Here is a 13,650-nt window from a genome sequence, read left to right on the forward strand (position 1 = left end):
TTTAATAATTAAACTACTGCCTGGCTGTAATTTTTATTTGTTATTCACACGGATAAATTATTATTTTATAGACATAAAAAGAAAGCTACTTCTTTACGAATGAGTACTTTTGGATTGTAATGTGAGGGAGAAAGCAGTGAGGCCTTCTTAAACAGTCATGTTCAGGCTGTGAGGTGGGTGATCAACAACAATAAAACCACTTCTTTCGAAGTATACAGTACACAGAGGCTGAAAACCGAAGCAGATATTCCCATGTGATGATAATGGCAAGAAGGTAAATTCAGAAGACAATCTGACAGTCCATCCAAAAGATGTTCATTCTTCATGGTCCATTTTGGGTGGAAGTTGTGCAAACTACCTTTCCAACTTGTAATCCATCAGATTTATATTTTGAGCTCAATTAAATCCAGTATGACGGAACTAGAAAATTTGGAAACCTAAAACAAAGTGAAACGCAAAGAAGTCAAGCAATTTAGATATTTGCTGAGACTTGAGTTGGGAGATATAATTTGACTTTGCTCATACAGTGAAACACTGGGCATTTCTGAGCAGGAAGTATTTACTCTTTGTTCCTAGGGTAGGAACTGGTCCTCAGCAAAAGGGATGGCTGCAGATGCTGGAGATTAGAGTCGAGAGTGTGGTGCTGGAAAAGCACAGCTGGTCAGGCAGCATTTGAGGAGCAGGAGAGTCGCTGGCAAAAGCCCTTCATCCAGAAAGTGGAGTTAGTTGCTGCAAGTTTCATAGCCTCTGACCTGCTCTTGTAGCTACTATATTTCTATAGTGAATTGAGTTTATGGTCAATGGTAACCATTCCTGATGAAGGGCTTTTGCTCGAAACGTCCGTTCTCCTGCTCCTTGGATGCTGCCTGACCTGCTATGCTTCTCCAGCACCACACATTCCACACTAGGAACAGGCTATAGTCTGTCAATGCTCAGATGGATATCATGTTCCTCCCATGTTGCTTACTTCGATGTTGCCCTTGAGAAGGGGGTAGTGAACTGTCTACTTGACCTGCAGTAGACCATGTGCTGTAGATTGACCCACAAAGCCCTGAGGGAAGGAATTCCAGAATTTTGACTCCGTGTTAGTGAAAGAGCATAATATACTTCCAAGTCAGGGTGGTGGGCATCTTGAAGGGATACTTAGTCATAGAGCTGTACAGCATGACAACAGACCCATTGATCCAACTTGTCTGCGCTGACCAGATATCCTAAATTAATCTAGTCCCATTTAGCCCGTATCCCTCCACACCCTTCTTATTCATATATCCATCCAGATGCCTTTGAAATGTTGTAATTATACCAGCCTCCACCACTTCATTTCATTTGCAAGAAAAAGTTGCCCCTTAGGTCTCTTTTATATCTTTCGCGTCTCACCCTAAACCTATGCCCTCTAGTGCTGGACGCCCCCAACCTGGGGAAAAGACCTTGAGTATTCACCTGATCCGTGATTTTATATCTGAACTCTTTAAGTTCACCCCTCAGCCTCCAACGCTCCAGGGAAAACAGCCCCAACTTATTCAGCCTCTCCCTAAAGCGCAAACCCTGTAACCCTGGCAACACCCTTGTAAATCTTTTCTGAACCCTTTCAAGTTTCACAGCATCCTTCCTATAGCAGGGACACCAGAATTGCACGCAATATTCCAAAAGGTGCCTAACCAACAAGACCTCCCAACTCCTGTACTCAATACTCTGACCAACAAAGGAAAGCATACCAAATGCTGCCTTCACTACCCTGTTTACCTGGAGCTATGAACCTGTACTCCAAGGTCTCTGTTCAACAACAATCTTGGGACCTTACCATTAAGTGTATATGTCTTGCTCTGATTTGCCTTAACAAAGTGCAGCACCTCATATTTATGTAAATTAGACTCCATCTATCACTCCTCAGCCCATTGGCCCATCTGATGAAGGTCCTATTGTACTCTGATGTAACCTTCTTGGCTGTCCACTACACCTTCAATTCTGGTGTCATCTGCAAACTTACCAACTAAACCTCCTACGTTCACATCTAAATAGTTTATATAAATGATGAAAAGCAGTGCACACAGCACTGATCCTTGTGGTACACTGATGGTCACAGGCCTCCAGTCTTACTGAACTCCGTGTAGATCATGTGCTCTGCTCTGCCCTCATCAATCCTCTTTGTTACTTCTTCAAAAAATTCAATCAAGTTTGTGAGACATGATTTGCCATGCATAAGGCCTTGTTAACTATCCCTATTCAGTCCTTGCCTTTCCAGATACATGTCCCGCAGGATTCCCTCCAACAACTTGCCCACCACCAATGTCAGACTCACCAGTATATAGTTCCCTGGCTTTTCCTTACCACCTTTCTTAAATAATGGCACCACGTTAGCCAACCTCCAGTCTTCTGGTACCTCACTTGTGACTATCGATGATACAAATATCTCAGTAAGGGGCCAAGCAATCACTTCCCTAGCTTCCCACAGAGTTCTAGGGTACACCTGACTACGTCCCAGGGATTCATCCACCTTTATGCATTTTAAGACACTCAGAGTCTCTGTAATATGGGCATTTTTCAAGATGCTGTTATTTATTTCCCTACATTTTTTATCTTCCATATCCTTCTCCACAGTAAACATTGATGCAAAAGTTGCAGGTAGTGGTGTATCTACTGCCCTTAATCTTCGAAATGGAAGTGGTTGAGGGTTTGGAAGATGCTGTCTAATATCGTTTGGTTCATTTCTGCAGTGCATCTTGTAAAGAGTACACACTGCTGCACCTGAGCATTGGTAGAGGAGAGAGTAGATGTTTGTGGATGTGGTGCCAGTCAAGTAAGCTGCTTGTGTCAAGCTTCTAGAGTTGGGGGTAATTCTATCACAGTCCTGACTTGTGCCTTAGTGGTGGGCAGGCTTTCGGGAATCAGGAGTTTCTCTCTGCTGGCATCATTAGCCTCCGACCTGCTCTTGTAGCTACCGTATTTCTATGGTGAATTGGCTTCATGATCAGTGATAACCCCCCAGAAAGTTGATTGTGGGAAATTCATTAATGGTAATACAATTGAATGTCAAGGTGTGTTGGTTAGATTGTCCCTTATTGGTGATGGTCATAGCCTGGCATTTGTGTAGCACAAATGTTACTTGCCACTGTCCGGATTTTATTGCTTTTGAACACTGCTTCAGTGTCTGAGGAGTCGCGATTGCTGCTGAACATTGTGCAGTCATCGATGAACATCCCCACTTCTGGCCTTATGATGGAGGGAAGGTCATTGATGAAGCAGCTGAAGATGGTTGGGCCGAGGACACTGCCCTGAGGAGCTTCTGCAGAGATGTCCTGGACCTGAGATAACTGACCACAAACACTCAGAACCATCTGCCTATGTGCATGGTATGACTCCACCAGGGGTGAGTCTGCTCACTGATTCCCATTGATTAAGTTTTGCTAGGGCCCCTTTATGCCATACTTGGTCATGTGAGGCTTTGATATTAAGGGCTGTCACTCTCACCTCACCTCTAGAATTCAGCTCTTTTCTCCATGTTTGAACCAAAATGAGATCAGGAGCTGAGTGGCCCTGGTCGGATCCAAACTAGGTGTCACTGGGCAGGTTATTGCTGAGATGATACTGCTTGACAGCACTGTTAATGACCCCTTTACAGATGATCGAGAGTAGATTGATGAGGCGGTAATTGGTCAGGTTGGATTTGTCCTGCTTCTTGTGTACAGAACATACATGGGCAATTTTTGACATCATCAGGTAGGTGTCAGTGTTGTAGCTTGGCCAGGAGAGCGGAAAGTTCTGGAGCATGTCTTCAGTATTGTTGCTGGAATCTTGTCAGAGCCTGCAGCCTTTGCAGTATCCTGTGCCTCCAGCTACTTCTTGATGTCACGCGGAGTGATGCAAATTGACTGAAACCTGGCATCTGTGATGCTGGGCCTATTGGAGGAGACTGTGTGGATCATTCACTCGGCACTTCGAGCTGAAAATTGTTGTGAATGTTTCAACTTTATCTTCTGCGCTGATGCACTGGGTTCTTCCATCGTTGAGGATGGGACTGTTTGTGACCCCTCCATTTCCAGTGAGTTGTCTGAAAGAAGCTGCTGAAAATTCACCAGATTTTGCCTTGAAGAATTTATGCAGATGGTAGTCTTCAAGGCGTATCAACAACAATGAAAACGTATATTTGAATCCTGCCTTTAAAGTCATATGCAGTGGAAGCAGTGATAATCAGAGGACATAAATTTAAGTTAATTAACAAAAGAGCTAGAGGGGACATGAGAGAAAAAGCTAGTTGTTTTGAACTGGAATACATTGCATGAAATGACAGTGACATAGATTTGATAATAACTTTCAAAATGAACTTGGATAAATGAGAAGGAAAGGAAAATGCCATTATCTCCTGCTTAGGGCCATTAGGAAAGAAAAGGAGCAGTGGACCAATTGGATCACTCTTTCAGATGGGCTGACTGTCCACCATCCAAGCTGTCTCTTTGTACAATTCAGTGCCTTACCTTTTGAAGACTACACGATTGAGTGCTCCATCCGGCTTCCTCAGGTTAGATGTTCCACCCAAATATTACAACAGAGCTCAGTTTGTAAATTATATTCATCATCATTGACTGTAAGGGCCATTTAAGACTGCCATTGAATCATAATCTTTTATTTTGACAATGGAGTAATTGTTAGGTCTTAGAACGGACAAATTTACTTGAATTAATTTCACATATGCTGTTTGGACAAGTGTGAGCTCAGATTATTTAAATTCTTCTCATTCTTAGTCTCCAAAATAAGCACTACCTTAGGTTGCAAGGTCAATCAGTTCATCCTTTCACGACCCACCCTAAGCAGGGTCTTCCTCATAAAGAGAACTACAGGAAATCTCAAAAAGAAAATTCCAAAATGCTCAACAAATCCGTTGATACCAACGGATAGAAGTGCTGGATCTCAAGACTGAAATAAATATTTCATCATTTGGCTGGATGATGAGCAGATCCTAACACTACTGGGGATAGAGTCATTCCCAAATGTAAGACAAACACTGCAGCTCCCAATGGAGTTTGCTCTTACGCAGTACAAAAGCTGGTTCATTTTCCATTGCAGTAACTTAACTTTCTCTTCAGTTTCATGTACTTTACTCGGATACTGTTCTAAACAGTAGCTGTCTGTGAGACAGTCATTAAACTAGGATAAGAATTAGTTCCCTTGCTATCTAAACTGCAAACCTTTAAAAATAGACCTTGGGCCTAAAAATCTCTTGGCGTTCACAGAGGAAAAAAATTGTTGGCAGCATGTGAGTTAACTTGAATATTTGGAAACATTGGTTTGTTCACAGTCCATATATTTGCTTTCATACTGTATAAATCAGTTCTGGAAATATTATTTCATGAAGCTGTAACATAGTGTTCTATAATAAATGGTATTGTAATTCTTAGACAGCTGGCATGCAAGATGCAGCCATACTGTCCACATAGACCATCTTTATGTGTGCTGTGTAGTGTTAGTTTTCTAAGTCCATTTAAGGAAATAGATTATAAAGCATACTTTGCTAAATATAAATAGAGTCACATTGTCGATAGCCTGTTGGCTATATTTTAAAATTTAATTTAATTGCTCTAAAAACAGCCTAATATTTAGAAGAACTATATATAAATGGGGCAGCCAAATTACACCACAGCTGGTGTCTGAGTTACATGAAACCCATTAGTTTTTGGCTGTGATCATTCTAGAGATTAACTAACATGGAGTATCATAAACTGATTGTTATTCCTTTGTGTGTAGTTTCTCATTTGTGGATGTCGTCTACCCACATGTTTCATGTAGGAAGGTTACCAGTGATTGTGAGTCATGTGTAATCAAAGGAATTACCATTCTCACTCCAGCTTACCTTGGCCACTGTAGTCACACAGCTGCTAAAATTCTACCGATGTTGTCAGTTTGAGGCCTTGAGAATCTTCTGAAAATTCAAAATTTAACACGTTACATTGATGACTTTAGAATTCTGCATCAAAAGTACATTTGGCTTGCCTCAGTAATAAGAACATAAGAATTAGGAACAGGAGTCAACTGTTTGGACCGTTCCATTAAGTCGTGGCTGCTCTGTTTGTGGCCTCAGCATTACCTCCTGGTGGTCCCCACAGCTTCTGGTTCACTTGTCGATCAAATGTCTGTCTAACTCAGGCTTGAATATATTCATAGGGCCAGCCTGCAGGTGGCTGTCATGGGGAGAGAGTTTGAAAGATGAGCAATGCGTCAAGTGAAGATATTCCTCCTAACCTTCAACTTAAATGGATTATCTCAAAATTGGGAAGACTGCACAGACCTTTAAAAATGCTGGGCATGACCCATATTCAGAAGTCCCACCCTCTCTGTGAACAGGGAATTGTTTCACAGACAGGAAATGCACTCTCAGTAGGACCATTTGAACCATTTGGGCTGATTGAGAAGTCTTAAGCAGTAGTTTGGGAGCCATGAGTGAATGTAAACGTTCTTGATTATTGAGGATAATATCTGCCTGTCTGATATGATCTGAAGACTTTGTAAATGCCTGTTTATTACATTTTTAAATGCATGTACAGCTGTTACAAGTGAGAGCTTAAAAAGACCTCTTGTACTACTTTGATTAACAGGCAGAAATTAGAAATAAAAATAATTACTATAATTTCTACAGAGCCCTTTGTTGACATTTACAGATGGGCTAATAATATTCAGAATGCTTAGCTGAGTTTCAAAAGCCACAATTATGCCAGAAAGGGATTCTGGATCATTATTTGATTGACAGTTTAAAGTGGTTGATTCTGAATAGAAATTTGTTTGTTTGTTTCCAGAGATTAACCACCTGAGATCTAAAAGCTCTGAGTGGATTGAATGAATGGGAATTTCTTTTGCCATGTGGTGTGTAGGAATGTGAGCTCTATTGGAATGTTGGTTTTTTTCCCATCTCCCATGGCTCTTCAGGTGTGCCCCTGGTGAATGTGAGGTTAGTGGCTATGGGAATGGCGTGGAATCTCTGATGCATCATCTTGGTGAATGAGGATGAGTGAAGCATGAGGGGTGAGAGGACTAAAGGGCATAACACATTCTAAAATTATTGGAATGAGGTTCCAAAATGAGAACCAAAGTAGGTCCTTCTCAACATCCTTCCTTGGCACTTGTCCACCTCTGACTATCTGTTTGGAGCTACTGGGATCAGTGGGCCGAATGCTATCAGTACTCAGTCATAGACTCATAGAGATGTATAGCACAGAAACAGATACTTTGTTCCTACTCATCCATGCTGACCAGATATCCTAAATTAATCTAGTCTCATTTGCCAGCACTTGGCCCATATTCCTCTAACCCCTTCACGACCCCCTCTCCCTCGTAGCCCTACACACGGATGAAAAAGCCACCATTTTGACTGGGACAACATATCTATCCTGGGACAGGCTAAGCAAAGACATGCCAGAGAATTCCTAGAGGCTTGGCATTCCACCCACAACGCCATGAACAAACGCATAGATCTAGATGCCATCTATCAATCCCTCAGAAAACGAACAGGAAATGACATCATCACAAACCCCAGGAACCCCATCCAGGAGAAAGATATAAATAGAAAGCAGGAGACAACAGCTTCGCTTCACTTGGAGGTCACCACTGATGATGTTACCTAGCCAGGTAATGAAACGTCTGAATATCAAACCTACAGCTCAGTGAGCAAACCTACACCCTAAACCTCAACCTGAGCTACAAACCTTCACAGACCTTGCAAAAACCCTTCCTATTCATATACCCATCCACATGCCTTTTAAATGTTGCAATTGTACCAGCCTCCACCACTTCCTCTGGCAGCTCATTCCATACACGTACCACCCTCTGTGAGAAAACGTTGCCCCTTAGGCCCCTTTTATATCTTTCCCCTCTCACCCTGAACCTATGCCCTCTAGTTCTGGATTCCCCACCTCAGGGAAAAGATTTTGTCTATTTATCCTATCCATGCCCCTCATGATTTTATAAACCTTTATAAGGTCATCCCTCAGCCTCCGACGCTCCAGGGAAAACAGCCCCAGACCAGTCAGCCTCTCCCTATAGCTCAGATCCTCCAACCTTCGATTGCATGAAAATCGCAAGTACCTTTCAGCCATGGCAAGTCTGATGAATCATGGAGCTATCAATCTGGTAGCTAAAATCAGGCCTCTTAGTGTGAAACTCTGCTCTCAGTTCTAGTCTTCCATGAGGGGAACGTTTTTTTCAGCAACTACCCTAGGTCCCCTCACTATCTCTTTTCTTTCAATAAGATCACCTTTGACTCTTCTAATATCCAGTGCGTGTCGGCCCAAACTGCTCAACACTTTTTTCCCCATAAGAAAAACTCTTTCATTCCAGACATCATACGGAGGTTCCAGTGTTGGACTGGGGTGGACAAAGTTTAAAAATCACACAACAGCATAGCCCACCATCAACTCAGGAAACCTTCTCCAGTTTTACCTCTAATGGGTGAATATCCCTCCTTTTTAAATAAGGAGGTCAAAGCTGCGCACAGTACTTTAAGCACCGTGTCAACGATGCTGTACGCAGTTATTGCAAAACACACTCCCACTTTTATATTTCACACCCCTTGCTGTCAGGCCCAGCAACTCATTTGCCTTTCAAATATTCGCTGTACTTCTTTTATAGGATGTAGCTATTACTGGCTAGGGCAGCATTTGTTACTCGTCCCTAATCACCTTTGAGGAGGTGGAGGTGAATGTCCTTCTTCAGTCACCTGTAGTTTATTTCATGTAGGTATATCCACAACTGTGAGGATGGAAGTTCCAGGTTTCGATCCAGTGACTGTGAAGGAATGGTTGTATTTTTCAGTCAGGATTGTGTTTTGCTTGGATATGGAATTACAAATGGTAGTGTTCTTATGCATCAGCAGCCCCTTTCCTTCCAGATGCTTGTTAACATTTTGTGATTTATGTAAAGGACACTCGGACCCTGTGCACCAGATAAGGCTGCAGTCTATTTCAGTTTAATTGCTATTCTTCTCTGTTCTTCCTCCCAACGTGTATATTCTTTCTTTTCCAACAGAAAAATTCATTTGCACACTCGTTTAGCCTTTACAGTGTAATATTTTCCATTTAAGTAGAGCCTTTCACCTCATCAGAATGTTCTAAAGCAGTTCATACCTGATGCGATATTTATAAACTGTAGTCAGTATTTTGTTTGGGCCAATGTGACAGCTAGTTTGTATAGAGCAAGGTCCCACTTACAGCATAGGAGGGAAATTACCGATTTATTTACTTTGTTTGAGAATTGAATGTTGTCGAGGGTCCTGGGAGAATTTCAAGCTCTTCTTTAAATAGCATGGGACCTTTTGCATTCATCAAAATAACCAGAAAGTTTAACATCTCTTTGCAAAGCAGCACACCCAACAAAGTAGCACTCCTGCTATATTGAAGAGCTGTCCATACAACGTGCCATAAGTTGAATTGTATTGAATTAGATTTATTGTCACATGTCCTCAAATGTGTACAGTGAAAAGTTTACAAGTTGTCACTAACGATGCCATCTGAGGTACAAGGTACCTAGGTACAGATACTTCAGTACAAGTTCTTAGGGAAATCAATTTTGGAAAATAAAGAAGTGAAAAGTCCAGGTTTACAGATCATAAGAGTAAATTAGAAAAGTAGAGAAATAGAAGTTCTGGTTGAACCACCAATCTCTGTGACTAGAGAATATGCTAATTTAGTCACTTTCATGCTGTGGCAAATTATGAATATTTAAAAAATGCAATTAACAGTTGGTACTTTTGAAAATGCATCTGAAAATAAGTGTTTGATGTCACCTTTTGTTCTCAGAAAATCAAAGACAGCACAGTGATTTAGTGGTTCGCTCAGCTGCCTCAGAGTGCCAGGGACGCACTCTTAGGTGACTGTCTGTGTGGAGTTTGCATACTCTCCCTGTGTCTGCGTGCGTCTCCTGCAAGGACTTTAGTTCCCTCCCACAGTCCAAAGATGTGCAGGTTGGGTAGATTAGCCAGGCTGAAATGCCCATAGTGTCCAAGGATGTGCAGGCTAAGTAGATTAGCAATGGGAAATGCAGGGGTCGGGGAGGGGGATGGGTCTTGGTGGGATGTTCTTCAGAGGGTCAATGTGGACTCGATGGACTGAATGGCCTGCTTCCACATGGTAGGGTTTCTGTGATACTGTGAAAATGTAAATAAACTTGAGGTGCAAAAGAGAAGCATGAGAGAGTGCAAATGAATGTGAAAACATGTGAGAAATTCTGAAATAATTGGAACTGCAAGCCTTTCAGGAGAGAATCTGATCATTCTTAAGGAAGAAATCAAGAAATGTAAGCAAAGTAATTGGTGACAGGATATTACACACTTTTCTTTCAGACTTAATTGTATTTCTATAATCTCAGCTAATTTTGTCGCATTTTCTAGGATTATTTCCCTCTGGGTCCACTTTGGAATACTGTCCTCTGTTACTTTCAGAAATGTTTGTCTAACTGTCTCTGATTGGATGTCTGTCATGTGAAAGAGGGAGGGGTTAATTTAATTATTTTATGGACCTTCCCTTTTTGCCCGTAACCGAGATTAGTTTTGAATTTGTTTCTTACTTTTTATTTCTTTCCGTGTTTATGAAGAAACACAGAATGCACCCCAGCATACGAGAAACGAACGGAAGTTACAATGGTGAATAACAGTCTTTAAAAAAAAGCATGAATTCACGTGACTGAGAGATCAGTAAGTTGTTGTCCAGTGAAAGTTTCTGCAGTTGGCTGTTCTGGCGGAATTTTCTTTCGTAGTTTCTCAGATGCAGTTGAATGTATAACAATATGGGAATTAGTTCATGTTTCAGGTGAAACACTGAATTTTGTTTGGAATTTGGGTTTTGAGAGAAGTCAAGATTTGAGACAGGCTTTTAGCTGAGCTTGGAGCTGCTGCTTCCCTGTTCTAGTGTTAAAAAATAGTCTGAGGAAACAGCTCAAAACTGTATACTAAAGTTATTCAAAAATCAACAGTTTCAATCAAATGTCCTCTTGAGTCAATTCAGTTCACAAGATGATTTTGGTATCTCTTATTGTTATGGGAGATAACAATTGGCACCATCTGAGGCATAATGAGTTTGTTTGGAGCTGAGATTGATAGCTCATTGCCTGAGTCAATAAGTGTAGCGCCAGAAAAGCAGAGCTGGTCAGACAGCATCCGAGGAGCAGGAGAGTCGACATTTGGAGCATGGTCCTCCCAATTGGTTTGACTGAAATGCAAAGTGTGAAATTCCAGGAGGCTGATGAGCTAGATTTTGTTCACTGGAAATTTCTGTAAAAAACATCTGTTGGTAACAGCTATTGCAAGTCTGGAAAGAGTCCATGTTTTAAAAAGAGGATTTGTTTTTGGAAAATCATTCTCTTGATCTCTCCATGTTTTTGGGCATGACTTAACTGTAAAATTGAGATGTCAACAATATTAAATCTTATCTGGAAATGTGGACAGCTGGAGCAATTTTACCGATACAGGTCGTTCTGCTATAACGTGTGTTTCGTTAATGAGAATTCACAGTAATGCAATTGATGAATTGGGGACACTGTTTCTCAAGTGTGAATTGTTAAAATGTATGTTGGCTTTAATGAGATTACATCACCAACACTTTAAGCATTGTTTCTGGAGTGTGATTTTTCTATAATGTGGTATTGCACAAGAATGCAACCATCGTGTTATAGAAGTCCAGTTGCAGGTAGATAGGATAGTGAAGGCGGTGTTTGGTATGCTTTCTTTTATTGGTCAGAGTATTGAGTACAGGAGTTGGGAGGTCATGTTGCGGCTGTACAGGATAATGGTTAGGCCACTGTTGGAATATTGCGCGCAATTCTGGTCTCCTTCCTATCGGATGGATGTTGTGAGACTTGAAAGGGTTCAGAAAAGATTTACATGGATGTTGCCAGGGTTGGAGGATTTGAGCTACATGGAGAGGCTGAATAGGCTGGGGCTGTTTTCCCTGGAGTGTTGGAGGCTGAGGAGTGACTTTATAGAGGTTTATAAAGTCATGAGGGGCATGGATAGGGTAAATAGACAGGTTCTTTTCCCTGGGGTGGGGAGAATCCAGAACTAGAGGGCATAGCTTTAGGGTGAAAGTGGAAAGATATAAAAGAGACCTAAGGGGCAACTTTTTCATGCAGAGGGTGGTGCATGTTTAGAATGAGCTGCCAGAGGATGTGGTGGAGTTTGGCACAATTGCAACATTTAAAAGGCATCTGGATGAGTATATGAACAGGAAGGGTTTAGAAGATACGGGCCAAGTGCTGGCAAATGGAACTAGATTAGGTTAGGATATTTGGTTGGCATGGACAAATAGAACTGGAAGGGTCTGTTTCCATGCTGTACATCTCTATGACTCTATAAAAGAACTACCTGTACAGATAAAAACTGTTTCTTTCTACCTTGCTTTGAGGTGACATTTATATTTTGTTTTCTAGTGCATCATTGACTCTGTTGACAAGAGATGCTAAATGGTTAACCATTCTATGGCTTGAAAGTGAATGTGATGCATTTTGCAGTGTGCAGCACACTGAAGAGTTGTTGATCTAGGAATAGATTTGCTTATGCATATTGCCAAGCCTGTGACACTGAGCTTTGAAGTTCATAATCGTGACATTGAATGTGTTGATGCTTTCAGGCTAAAGAAGGTTGCTTTTATCTATAAAGCTTCATTTAACTGCTGCCAGATTAGCATTTGTCAAGTTCCTTTTATGTAAAATGAGCTAATTTACAAGTATACTCGTGGGGGAAAAATATTATGACATCCTTTTAATAAAACGAAGTGATTTAAACTAAATTTGGCACTGGTATTTGCTATAACCTGCTACCCCAAGACTGCGAATTGATGCATCCAATGGAAGTTTGTTTTGTTTAAACGTCTGGCCTAGTAAGTGTGTAAGAATGACTGACTGACTGACTGGGCCTCCAAGTCAGTTAATTCCTGTCCCTCTGATCCTAATACTATCCATCATATATTATCTAAAGGGATAGATAGATAGCCTCGTTCACAATAATTGCTTTCAAGGTGACCCATAAGAAAAGATGCAAAATTGGTTCTATCCCTCTGTGGACTTGAATGTTAAACCTGAGCCATAGCAGAAACATGACTTTGAGCTATTGCTGCACCTTCTGGGGTTTATTGGGATGGCTGTTACTGAAATCTGATGATCAGACTCAGTCAGAGCAGTTTGCTCCCAGCAGTGAAATCCTTTGTGTCGTTCACTTTGATATGAATAACCTTTTGCCAATTCCATACTGAATTAACATGTTTTTCCCAAATAAAACATGAAAGAACTGCAGCTGTTGTAAGTCAGAAACAAAAACAGAAATTGCTGGAAAAGTTCAGCAGGTCTGAGGAGGGATCACTCGAGCCGAAACGTTAACTCTAATTTCTCTCCACAGATGCTGTCAGATCTGTTGAGTTTACAACAACTTGTGTTTTTGGGTTTTTTTTCCCCAGTTATCTCTTCCAATTTAGGAGCATCCACAGAATCTTGAGAGAAATGGTATAAATGCAGTTGGCGCTATTTCTTCAAGGTTTCTGCCAGGGTGATTGAACATGCTTGGGACAACTCTTTTCATGATGTAGTGTAATGGTTCTGAAGAGTTTAATGTTCATGGCAATGGCTTCACTCGTTTGACTGATGTAACACACAGTCTGTAGCTGGAAACAAGGAGGTCTCCTG

The 13,650-nt window shown here is 41.3% G+C and overlaps 1 protein-coding gene across 6 annotated transcripts in view; it reads left to right on the forward strand.

Moving 5' to 3' along the window:
* The window catches only part of dclk2a (doublecortin-like kinase 2a), a 314,799-nt gene that overhangs the window by 14,617 nt on the left and 286,532 nt on the right, over positions 1-13,650 (forward strand). The gene's annotated exons all lie outside the window — the stretch shown is intronic.

The sequence above is a fragment of the Hemiscyllium ocellatum genome, chromosome 1, assembly GCF_020745735.1.
Source record: "Hemiscyllium ocellatum isolate sHemOce1 chromosome 1, sHemOce1.pat.X.cur, whole genome shotgun sequence".
Lineage (NCBI taxonomy): Eukaryota > Metazoa > Chordata > Chondrichthyes > Orectolobiformes > Hemiscylliidae > Hemiscyllium > Hemiscyllium ocellatum.